General features: G+C 37.1%; 2 long non-coding RNA genes across 2 annotated transcripts in view; one reads left to right on the forward strand and one right to left on the reverse strand.

Annotated features, from left to right (window-relative positions):
- LOC145524423 (uncharacterized) overlaps window positions 1–6,247 on the reverse strand; it is a 33,032-nt gene extending 26,785 nt beyond the window's left edge. Inside the window, exon 1 of the long non-coding RNA XR_014067493.1 lies at window positions 6,184–6,247. This is a non-coding gene — a long non-coding RNA (uncharacterized LOC145524423). The remainder of the gene's footprint in view (window positions 1–6,183) is intronic.
- On the forward strand, window positions 2,358–6,490 carry LOC145524422 (uncharacterized). Its single transcript, XR_014067492.1, has 3 exons — window positions 2,358–2,509; window positions 3,794–3,874; window positions 4,180–6,490. It is a non-coding gene; the product is annotated as an uncharacterized LOC145524422 (long non-coding RNA).
- The last annotated feature ends 6,200 nt before the right edge of the window (window positions 6,491–12,690 follow it).

A 12,690-nucleotide genomic window follows, 5' to 3' on the forward strand; every position in this document is an offset into this window, starting at 1 on the left:
ACTGAAGTGAGTGCAGTGATTCATAATGCAAAGTGAGTGTTGTCACATGCAAAGAGTATTAATAGAGTAAAATTTTACTGCACCTTTTCAGAACTTCTTTATATTCAGAATACATTGAATTAAATGTTTTCTTATTTCCATTTAATTCTCAATTGGCTCTCAGTTTTTCTCAACAAATTAAAAGATGAACAAGACTAGCATTAACTCAGAATTTTTAAATTATACCTCCAAATTATCCTGACTGTTTTGCAATAAAACCATTGACATCCGTGATTAATGTTTCCAAAGGGAACTGTAGAGATAAAATATTATCTAATCTTTTAAGGACACACACACACTAACAAAAGCAATAATAGCAAATGGTTAACAGAAATTCTCTCCCTTTTTTTTTTTTGAGATGCTAGACAAGAGTTTGTGATATTCACGCCTGATAATGAGATCTCCACTTTTTTGAAGGTGAATGAGCTTGAATGTGTTGCTGTTTCAACAAGAAGCAACAATACTAAACAAAAACAAACTGGGACAGGAGTACAAGGGGGAATCAAGACTGAGATTGTGTTTATCTCTACTGCAACCTTGCTAGAGTTGGATGGAGAAACTGGAAATCTTAGGTATACATTCAGTTCTCCCTTGCCTTTGCATGCCTCTCTTCTTCCTTATGTATCTCATTCTCATTTTTCTAAGAACTGGCTTTCTTTGCAAGAGCCAGGAGATATTTGAATTGTGGCTCAAAAAATTAATCACTGTAGTTCTTATTTTTTACAGAGACTAAGTGACGATCACTTCTGGAGAGAGATGTTTCTTGGTTAATTGAGTCAGTTGCCTGCTCTGTTAATCATTTATGACAAATGGAGTGAAATTATGTAGTAAATATCTGACTTCTTGGAGGCATGTCTTTGTCTATATAGAGTAGATAATTTCTAGATAATGAGTGATGGTTCCTGGACTTAATTGAAAAGAATATGTATCATGAGTATTTTTTCCCATAGTTAGGAGCATAATGTTCAATGCAAAAACAATGTTAAAGAAATAATTTTGAATAGATAACTTTTTAGAATACTAGGTATCTTCCCAGGTGGTGCTAGTTGTAAAGAACCCAAATAATAACTAATTTCTCACCTACCATTCTTTATTTGTGGCAGAATATTTTGTTAACCACATTAATTTATGGAGGGCAATATATAATAGCAAATCCATTTAATGAACTCTTATTCCAAGTAAGACTAAAACTATACATGTCAGAGTACTACACATCTAATCAATTGAACTAACCATATAATTATTTTATTGAATGTCTCATTCATCAAGCACTGTCCAAAGATCTGAAAATTTAGCTACACGAAAAATTTAACTGAAACTGGTGAGAGTCCACAAAAGTAAATGAAGGGTGCTATGGGAAAGTAGGGGCAGAGAGTTGACCTTTTTTAATACAGTAATGCCATTACCTAGCGCTACAGATGAGTTATCTGACATTTAACACTATTATTTCCCCCGTGTTCTGGAAGGATAGGACAGAGCCTGAATTAGAAGTCAAGTATTTCTGATTCAGAAGTTCTTGCTTTGTTATAATGAAGAGACAATAAAATTTGGATGTTGCTGTGATGCACACAAAATCAAACAAATGATTATTTCTGGCATAGACTAGACCTCAGTGTTTGCTGATTTTGAATCACATGATTTCTCTTGCTGTGCATTTCCTCTACAGAAACAGATGAAAAAATGCAGGAAGAGTGGGTTCAGCTTTCTTATAAACTAAATTACCAAGAAGTGCCAAATCAATTTAGCTTTTGTTACTAGCAGAGACAGAAAAACCTCAAATTCACACTTTCCTTTGGATTTACATTTCTGAGAAAAAAATCAGTTTCTTGTAAAAGTGATGCTAGCAGAGATGGAATATTTTCAATTTTACTAATGCAGAGACATTTAAGGTAAGAAAGTCTTGATGATATATTTTAAAAATAAGATTCATTTCAGCGTCACTTCAGAAAAAAGTAAGAAATGTCTTTGCTTAAAAAAAATCTCTTGATTTTGTATGTCTTTTACAATAACAAATTGGTACACTAACATCTGCCCTTTTCATTGCTGAGCATAATCTAAAACTCAAATTACTGTATGAAGTATGAAATAATTATTCTCTTATTCTCTATGAAATAATTAGATGGCATATTTCTTATATTATTTCAGAATTTCGTATTTCTTCCTGCTTATTTTGGGTGGAGAGAAGTTCTGTTTTAAATTCTTAAGATTGTTTATCTTAATAAATCACTTTATAGCAACTCGGTAATAGCTACTTTATGTACTCACTCAATTGTGTCCGACTCATTGTGACGCCATAGACTGTATTTCTCCAGACTCCTGTGTCCATGGGATTTCCTGGCAAGAATATTGGAGTGGGGCTCCATTTCCTGCTCCAGGGGATCTTTCTGACCCTGGGATGGAACCGCGACTCTTGAATCTCCTGCATTGGCAGGCAGATTCTTTCCCACTAGCGCCACCTAGGAAGCCCCAGGTAACAGCTACTAGTAATAGCTAAAATTTATTTGAGAAGTTATCACATGTTCACTGGAGAAGGCAATGACACCCCACTCCACTACTCTTGCCTGGAGAGTCCCATGGACGGAGGAGCCTGGTGGGCTGCAGTCCATGGGGTCGCTAGGAGTCGGACACGACTGAGCAACTTCACTTTCACTTTTCACTTTCATGCACTGGAGAAGGAAATGGCAACCCACGCTGGTGTTCTTGCCTGGAGAATCCCAGGGACGGCAGAGCCTGGTGGGCTGCCGTTTATGGGGTCGCACAGAATTGGACACGACTGAAGCGACTTAGCAGTAGCAGCAGCACACTTTCACTAAGGCCTCAGTTACTACAGCTACAACTAAGGATTATACTGACCCAATACTTTAAAAAGGACACATGTGTGTTTCAAAATATTACTGAATCTATGCATTCACAATAAATTAACTCTTTAGTAATAAAAAGGAGAGACTGTGAAGATGAAAGTGTTGGTCGCTCAGTCATTTCCGACTCTGTGAGACCCCATGGACTGTAGCCCGCCAGGATCCACTGTCCACGGAATTCTCCAGGCAAGAATACTGGAGTGGTTTGCCATTCCCTTTACCTAGAAATTTTCCCGACGCGGGGATCGAACTCAGGTCTCCTGAATTTTAGGCAGATTCTTTACCATCTGAGCCACCAGTTTACTTAGTTTCCCTCTTAGTGATTCATTATTTTTTAATGTATTTTATTGATAATTTCTGCCTGACTTTACACTCTGCGTGTAATGACACAATTTATTCTACAATCACAAAGTTTACTATGGAAGGCTAATAAATATTTGAATACTTCAAAATATAATAATAAAAAGCAATAAGCTATTAAGGATCTTACAAATTCTCATCATTTTAACTTGAATATTGAGACTATCATAATATGTGGTCTTTTCAAATGGGAAAGTTTTTAATGCTGAATTAAATTTGAATATAGAATGTGCAAGAAAGTCAAGCACTTGCAATTATTCCAAGATTAATCAAATTAATGAAGATTATCATGTTATGTTTTCTTATGGTGTTACAAAGAGATGGATACCATATAGAGACATTTAAAAAATAATCAAATATTAGACAAAATAATCTGAACTTTTCCTTGTAAGGGTTTACTCTAATCTTTATTTACTGTATTCTTTTTTCCAAATAGCACTTTTCTGTCTCGTCTGAGGCTTTAAGTGAATTAGATAGTATGAAATAGTAGCCTTCGGAAGGTCAATAATTTAATTTATTGCTGTTTACTTTTACAGATTTGAACTATATGGACTGTGAAATATATAAGCAAAAGTCACTAAGCCAGTGGAGTAAACTCTCCTGAGAATGGGGAGAAGGTAGGCACATTGGATTTAGCTTCATTATACTTCACAGATAGTGAATTTTTTCTTTTGTTATTGTTGTTGTTGTTTTTTACACAAATTGAAGGTCTGTGGTAACTTTAGAGTTGTCAGATGATGGTAGCATGTTTTTTAGCAATAAAGCATTTTCTTTTAGTTAAGGCATGTACTTTTTTTTTTTTAATTTAATGCTTTTGCACGTTCAATAGACTACAGTATAGCATAAACATAACTTTTACATGCACTGGAAAACTAAACAAGTGTGTATGACTCGTTTTGTTGCGCTATTCACTTTATTGCAGTGATCTGGAACCAAACATGAGCCACTTTCTGAGGTGTAGCCAATTAAAATTGCTTGGGCTAAAAAAAATAAAAAATCCAACTGCAGCACTTACTGGCTCTGCAAATACAGGCAAGTCAGTAAATCTCTCAGCAGTTAAGTTTCTTCACCTGGGAGGTTGGGTTACTACTACTACTACAATGTCTTTGTTGTTTCTTAATGGTTGATTCTATTGTGGGAATTCAATGTTATAAAAGCTGATAATACTTCATAATTTTTTATTGCATAATTTTTATTTATTACATAATTACATTCTCTGTATAGTTCTGTTGTCTATATTCATTGTTGCAGATTTCTTAACTCCTTTCAAAAGGTTAGATGAAGGTCATATAATGAAATTCAAAAAAAGAAGGAAACATGTAGAGGTAGCTACAGATGTGTATAAAATGTAAAGTCTCTGTTATTAAATCAGTTCACCCATTGTACTTTCTCTTCTCTTGAAAAAACCTTGTCAGTTTTAGTTTTAAATACTTTCAGTGAGATTATTATTAACCATTGTGCCAAATTTGTATTACATAAATAATAAGTAACAGAAAAGTGATAATAACTGAAATTATAGCAAGTATTTATAGAGAGCCAAACAATCTGATATGTCTGTATATTTGTCTATGTTACACATTTCTCATTAACTGAATGAAGTATGAGCTACATCTCCTTATTATAAAAGAGAAAACTGCAGTTTGATTAACTACTACAGAGTGAGGGAAAAAGTATTGAAATTTGAAACTACTAGGATCCAAATACAGTTCCCTCTTTCTTTATTTGTATAAACCTATTTGACAATTTAGATCCACATAAGTTGCCAAACTCCCTTTTTATGTGTTTTGGATAAAAATAATAGAAGCTCTGTTTTATCATTTTTTTTTAAGTGCAATATCAGAATTCACATCTACCATGAAAAAGAAAGAGATAAGATAACTACAGGAAAACACAATCTTTAGACTAAGTTAATTATGCTAAGTATTTAATTCTTTTTGAGTAGAAACATTGTCTTTATGAAATAGTCATTGTTCAATTCAATTTTTTAAAAACAAAAGTTTTTATAAAATGGTCATATAAAAATTATGTCTGAAATTGCATTTTCTTGGAACCTAAATATTAGGAACATAAAACAGTACATGATGTAGAATTCATCCTGATATGATGTTTATTTCAGTTTATTCAAATAAGTACCAAATGTTTTTAAAAGTAGGTTCTTTTTATGCTAAGTTTGCATTTTACATCAAACTTGTGAATAAATCTGAGATTATTTTCAATGCTTTATTTTCATACAAATTCAGAAGTATTTTCCACATGATTATGAAGACAGATTTTTAGATTAACTTGTAGCTACTGAATTCTATTTAAATGGAAATGTGCTAATGCATTTTAGCTTTGCAGCAATACATAGATTTTTAGAAATATAATTTCTGGATTTTTGCATTCTTAAAATTATAAATTGGTGTTTCCCAAATAGATTTCCCTAATAGTTTCAATTTAGTGGACTAATATGATTTGGCAATAAGAAGTATATAAGTATTCTTGAACTTTGGTGTTGTCACTTTATATTGATAGGTACGTTAAAAGTGCTGGCTTTAGTGTCTTTCAGACCATGTAATTTAGTTTTGTGCAAAACAGAATAGAATAACTTACCAGAAGTAAAAACTATTTTTTACTTATAATTCTGTTTCAGGGTGGGATGGGCTAAGGTGGTGTCTGACTGCCACTCCCACCAAGAAAAGCACACAAATAGGATAGAACAGAAAATTATTTGTATTGATATAATGGTTCAGGGATGAAGAAATAAAAATTCACTGGAAGGGCAAGAACCTCAAAGAGGTGCGCTTAATTCTTTAGCCACCCCTGACACCAGGGGATTGCCCATTTTGCTTATTCTCTGTGGTTAAGAATCAAATTTGCAGTTGTATAGGGCTGTTGAAGGGGACACAGAAAAAGAATGATACTTTTTAAAGACCTTGGCACATACCTGGAACATGATTAAAGATTATCTCTCACAAGGCTACTCTTTGGGCAATGATTTCTGGAATGTGCTGAATACAAAGATTCTCAATTATTATGACACAACCAAATGACATGGGTATGTGGATATATGCAAGAAGAGTATTCATTACATTTCAGAAGCAGAAACACGTGGGGCAGGGATGGGGGAAAAGCTTCTCTCTGTATTAAGTGGGAGAGTGAAGGGTTTGGAGAAGAATGAAGACTCAGAGAGAATGGCATTGCACTGGAGTGTTTATGGATCCTCTGTCCAGCAGAAGAAGAAAAAGGAAAAACAGCTCAGCCTGATCTTATAAGAGTTTTGTTAAGATATAATTCACATACATACAATTCATTCAGTTACATTGTACAGTTCAACAGTTTCAGTATTTCACATAATTGTGTAACCTACACCACAAATTGCACTCATTTCACATGCTATCAAAGTAATGCTGAAAATTCTCCAAACCAGGCTTCAACAGTAATGTGAACCATGAGCTTCCAGATGTTCAAGTTGGATTTAGAAAAGGCAGAGGGACCAGAGATCAAATTGCCAACATCCACTGGGTCATTAAAAAAGCAAGAGAGTTCCAGAAAAACATCTACTGCTTATTGACTATGCCAAAGCCTTTGACTGTGTGGATCACAATAAACTGTGGAAAATTCTTCAAGAGATGGGAATACCAGACCACCCGAACTCCTGAGGAACCTGTATGTAGGTCAAGAAACAACAGTTAGAATTGGACATGGAATAACAGACTGATTCCAAATCTGGAAAGGAATACGTCAAGGCTGTATATAGTCACCCTGCTTATTTAACTTACATGCAGTGTACCTCATGAGAAATTCTGGGCTGGATGAAGCACAAGCTGGAATCAAGATTGCTGGGAGAAATATCAATAACCTCATATATGCAAATGACACCACACTTATGTCAGAAAGCGAAGAAGAACTAAAGAACCTCTTGATGAAAGTGAAAGAAGAGAGTGAAAAAGTTGGCTTAAAGCTCAACATTCAGAAAATGAAGATCATGGCATCTGGTCTCATCATTTCATGACAACTGGATGGGGACACAATGGAAACAGTGACAGACTTTATTTTGGGGGGCTCCAAATTCAATGCAGATGGTGACTGCAGCCATGAAATTAAAAGACGCTTGCTCCCTAGAAGAAAAGTTACGACCAACCTAGACAGCCTATTAAAAAGCAGAGACATTACTTTGCCAACAAGGTCCATCTAGTCAAGACTATAGGAGAAGGACATGGCAACCCACTCCAGTATTCTTGCCTAGAGAGTCCTGTGGACAGAGGAGCCTCATGGGCTGCTGTCTATGGGGTTGTACAGAGTTGGACATGACTGAAGCAACTTAGCATGCATGCATGCATTGGAGAAGGAAGTGGCAACCCACTTTAGTATTCTTGCCTGCAAAATTCCAGGGACAGAGGAGTCTGGTGGGCTGCCGTCTATGGGGTCACACAGAGTTGGACACGACTGAAGCGACTTAGTAGCAGCAACAGCAGCAGTCAAGGCTATGGTTTTTCCAGTAGTCATGTATGGATGTGAGAGTTGGACTATAAAGAAAACTGAGCACCCAAGAATTGATGCTTTTCAACTGTGGTGTTGGAGAAGACTCTTGAGAGTCCCTTGGACTGCAAGGAGATCCAACCAGTCCATCCTAAAGGAAATCAGTCCTGAATAGTCATTGGAAGGACTGATGCTGAAGCTGAAGCTCCAATACTTTGGTCACCTGATGGGAAGAACTGACTCATCTGAAAAGACCCTAATTTGAGGAAAGATGGGAAGAGAAGGGGACGACAGAGGTTGAGAAGGTTGGATGGCATCACCAACTCAATGGACATAAGTTTGAGTAAACTCTGGGAGTTGGTGATGGACAGGGAGGCCTGGTGTGCTGCAGGTCCATGGGGTCGCAAAGAGTCAGACATGACTGAGCGACTGAACTGAACTGATACCACAAATAATTCTGACATCATTTAGTCATAACCAGTGTCTCAAGTGGAGAAGGAAATGGCAATCCACTCCAGTATTCTTGCCTGGTAAATCCCATGGGCAGAGAAGCCTGTGGGATACAGTCCACGGGTTCACAAAGAGTCAGACATGACTAAGCACTCACAAAATGTCTTAAGATTATAATTAAATAACATATATACAAATCACTCAATAAAGTATCCTGCTCCTATTAAATAGTGCTTATTTTCTATTGCTAAATAATAGCCACATATTGTTATTCAAGTAAATTATAAGTGACAGAAATTGTGTGAACTGTCCCAACAGCGATCTGAACCTATGACTGTCACAGTCATTAAATTTGGAACAGAGTTGTTGACATGCCTCAAATACCGTTCAGTAAAACATCATATCTAAGGACTAGCTAAATTGACAGCATATCTACGGACAAAGTGGCTGAATACCAAGAATTATTCCACCAGCAGAGGTGAAAGATGAGACAGCCACTCAGGGTCTCATATATCTTCCTAACAATGCAAGTGCCTCTTCTGACCTGTCCCTTAACATGCTAGAGATAAAAGCTTTCCCAGTGCTTTTTTTTCAGCAAAGCTGTCTAGTCTTTCAATTTCAAATATGAGAAGAGACAAATGCTCTGCCCACATTTTGTGTCTGTGGCTTAAAATGTTTGAAGCCTTGGTTAGAACACTGGCTACTGAAAAATCTCAGTGGAATGCGGGACACAAGATTACATAAATTTCAGTTCAGTTAGGACTCTGTGTGATTGCATGCTTTTATAATGTTGTTCATGGACATGCATCTTCTTCCTATGGTTGCTAAGAATTCATTGTTCTAGCAGAGAAAACAAGCAAATATGTGATGGAATATCATTTAGAGATCACCAGGTCAAAGCTCATTTTTCAGTGTGACTTTCCAAAATGGCCCAAAAAAACCACAGGAAGAAGAAAAGTTAAAAATGAGTTTAAGGAAAACTTCTGATGTAAGGAGCTCCAGAAATGATTTTTGCAGTGAAACTACGATAATGGGTGAAATTAATAAAAGAACAGTCACTTAATATTGTGGAAATTATCCTAATAATGGAAGAGAGATGCATACTATAGACACAGATCACAAATGTGATGCATTGAAGAGATATACAGGTTTCTTAGTGATCCCAGAAGAAGAGGAAGTATTTTACTTTTACTAAGTGTGTACCATATTTCTGTCAGTGATCTAGGTATTTTATTTATTATTTATTTATGTATTTTTGGTTGCACTGGGTCTTTGTCGCTGTGTGTGGGCTTTCTCTAGTTGTGATTTGTTGGGGCTACTCTCTAGTTGCGGTGCCTGGGCTCCACATTGCTATGGCTTCTCTTGCTGCAGAGCATGGGCTCTGGGGTCTCAGGCTTCAGCAGCTGTGGTGTGGGGGCTCATTAGTTGTGGTGGACAGGTATAGATGCCCAGCGGTATGTGGAATCTTCCTGGACCAACAATAGAACCCATGTCTCCTGCATCGGCAGGCAGATTCTTATCCAGGGAAGTTCTAGGTATTTTTAATACATAGTATTTAATTGGTATCTCACAAAGCCTCCAAGAAGTTACTGCAAGTTAGTTCATTTCATAACTTTCACTTGAAGAGAAAGATCAATTCATTCACTGATAGCTATATTTATTGATTATTCTCTACATGCCAGAGCTAACCAGTCCATCCTAAAGGAAATCAGTCCTAAATATTCATTGGAAGGACTGCTGCTGAAGCTGAAACTCCAATACTTTGGTCACCTGATGGGAAGAACTGACTCATTGGAAAAGACCCTAATTTGGGGAAAAATGGGAAGAGAAGGGGTTGACAGAGGATGAGAAGGTTGGATGGCATCACCGACTCAATGGACATGAGTTTGAGTAAACTCTGGGAGTTGGTGATGGACAGGGAGGCCGGGCATGCTGCAGTCCATGGGGTTGCAAAGAGTCAGACATGGCTGAGTGACTGAACTGAACTGAACTGAACTGACTGAAATTCAAACCCCCATATTCTGACTTCAGAACCTATACTCTGAACCTCTCTGCCATGCTGTCAACATGTGAAAAAGAAACAGAATGAGCAATTTTGGTGCTGTGAGAAGTATACAGAGAAAGTATTTATCAAAAAGAGACACTAAGGTTGAGGCAGGTTGAGCTATGAGGAGGTTGTGTTAAGTTGTTCCAGTCATGTCCAACTCATCACGAACATATGGACCTTAGCCCGCCAGACTCCTCTGTCCACGGAATTCTCCAGGCAAGAATACTGGAGTAGATTGCTGTGCGATGTGCCATGGGATTGTCCCAAGCCAGGGATCGAACCCATGTCTCCTGCATTAGCAGGTCGGTTCTTTACCACTAGCCCCACCATGTAGTGGTTACTTAATAGAAGAGAAAAGAGAAATTGAGTAAAGATTCATCACACACACACACACACACACACACACACACAAAGTTAATCATCAGTTTTAAAGAATCAGATGAAGTCATGCCTCAGTTGGTAATTTCTAACCACTGTTGTACCTTTCTAATAATTCTTTGATTTAACTTCACTTCTTATTTTTCGTAATTTCTGTGATTCTTTTTTAACTCTAAGTGTGAGAAAAGTTAGTAAACTGATATAGGAGATATCTATTATTTCCATTCAGTATTTGTAATGAAGCTGTATTGGTGTGTTTAGAGGTTTTCAGTAAAAGCCATTAGCCAATGTCAACTAGTGAATTGGGGAAAAAAGAAGTGCGTTCATCTGATGAAAACACTTGGTAAGTAATCTATCTTTTTATTCCACATAAAGACAAGATTGCTGAACCTGAAACTGATTTTATATTGCAACTTTATGTAATGAATATATTATTTTATGACTTGTTAAACTGTTTAGTCATAATTATAGTTTCTACATTATAGAACATTTTGTCCTTCTAAAAAAACATCAATTTTTTTTTTTGGTAAATCTCTAAAGGACTCTAATTAATGAATGAAACTATTTGCCTGTCTATCTTTATAACACTGTCTTAAAAGTTAACCCTTTTGGGAAATAAATAGTTTATACACAGAAGTTAAAATGAGCCATTATACAATATTTACATTTTCTCTTATTTTTGAAGTACATGCAAGTGTGATTAAACAGAAAACAATTAAAGATGTGCTAAAATAGTAACAAAATATTTATGTACCAGATATTTTCCCAAGCATTTGGATTTATGTTTGAATAGTATTTTAAAACAATCTATAATGAGAAAAAAAATCTCTATTAAAAGTACATACTCGTTTATATATGTACGGTCATGTTGTTAATAGCAGTTTAAGTAAGTAGTAGATTTGAAAAGAACAAACTTCTTGGTATCTAATTTGAGATGAGAAGACTCTAACATATAGTTCTTCACTCACACACTGTATCTAAAAACACTGTGGGCTAATAAGCGACATTATATTAATGAACTATTCACAAAAATGTGGTTTTGAAGGTAGGTGGCCCAGGCTTCCCTGATAGCTCAGTTGGTAAAGAATCCACCTACAATGCAGGAGACCCCAAATTCAATTCCTGGGTCAGGAAGATCCGCTGGAGAAGGGATAGACTATCCACTCCAGTATTCCCTTGTGTGGCTCAGCTGATAAAGCATCCCTTGCAATGTGGGAAACTTGGGTTCAATCCATGGGTTGGGAAGATCCCCTGGAGAAGGAAAAGGCTACCCACTCTAGTATTTTGGCCTGGAGAATTCCATGGACTATATAGTCCATGGGGTCTCAAAGAGTTGGACATGACTGAGTGACTTTCACTTCTCTTGACACATTTGGGCTTTCCTGGTGGTTCAGTGGTAGAGAATCTACCTGCAATGCAGGAGATGTGGATTCGATCCCTGGGTTGGGAAGGTCCCCTGGAGAAGAAAATGGCAACTCACTCCAGTATTCTTGCCTAGAGAATTCCAGGGACAGAGAAACCTGGTGGGCTATAGTTCATGGGGTCACAAAAGAGTTGGACACAACTGAGCAACCACCACCAACAGCAACGATGACAACTTGGCACATTTGAATCACAGATCTGAGTCTGTAGACCTTTCCTTCTGTCTGTTTCTGCACATTCATCCTCCTGGACAATTACAGCAAATTACCCACTTCCTGCTCTTCTTCATCTCTGAGCTTTTGTATATTCTGCTCCCTTAACCTGGAGTGCCCTTTTCAATCTCTTCTTTTCCTTGCACTTGTACCTCTTACGGAGAAGGCAATGGCACCCCACTCCAGTACTCTTGCCTGGAAAATCCCATGGATGGAGGAGCCTGGTAGGCTACAGTCCATGGGGTCGCTAAGAGTCAGATATGACTGAGCGACTTCACTTTCACTTTTCCCTTTCATGCACTGGAGAAGGAAATGGCAACCTACTCCAGTATTCTTGCCTGGAGAATCCTAGGGACGGCGGAGCCTGGTGGGCTGCCGTCCATGGGATCGCACAGAGTCGGACACGACTGAAGCGACTTAGCAGCAGCAGTACCTCTTACATTGTTTTGTATTTTAGATCCAA

The sequence above is a fragment of the Giraffa tippelskirchi genome, chromosome 10, assembly GCF_054371585.1.
Source record: "Giraffa tippelskirchi isolate mGirTip1 chromosome 10, T2T-mGirTip1v1.2.pri, whole genome shotgun sequence".
Taxonomy (NCBI): domain Eukaryota; kingdom Metazoa; phylum Chordata; class Mammalia; order Artiodactyla; family Giraffidae; genus Giraffa; species Giraffa tippelskirchi.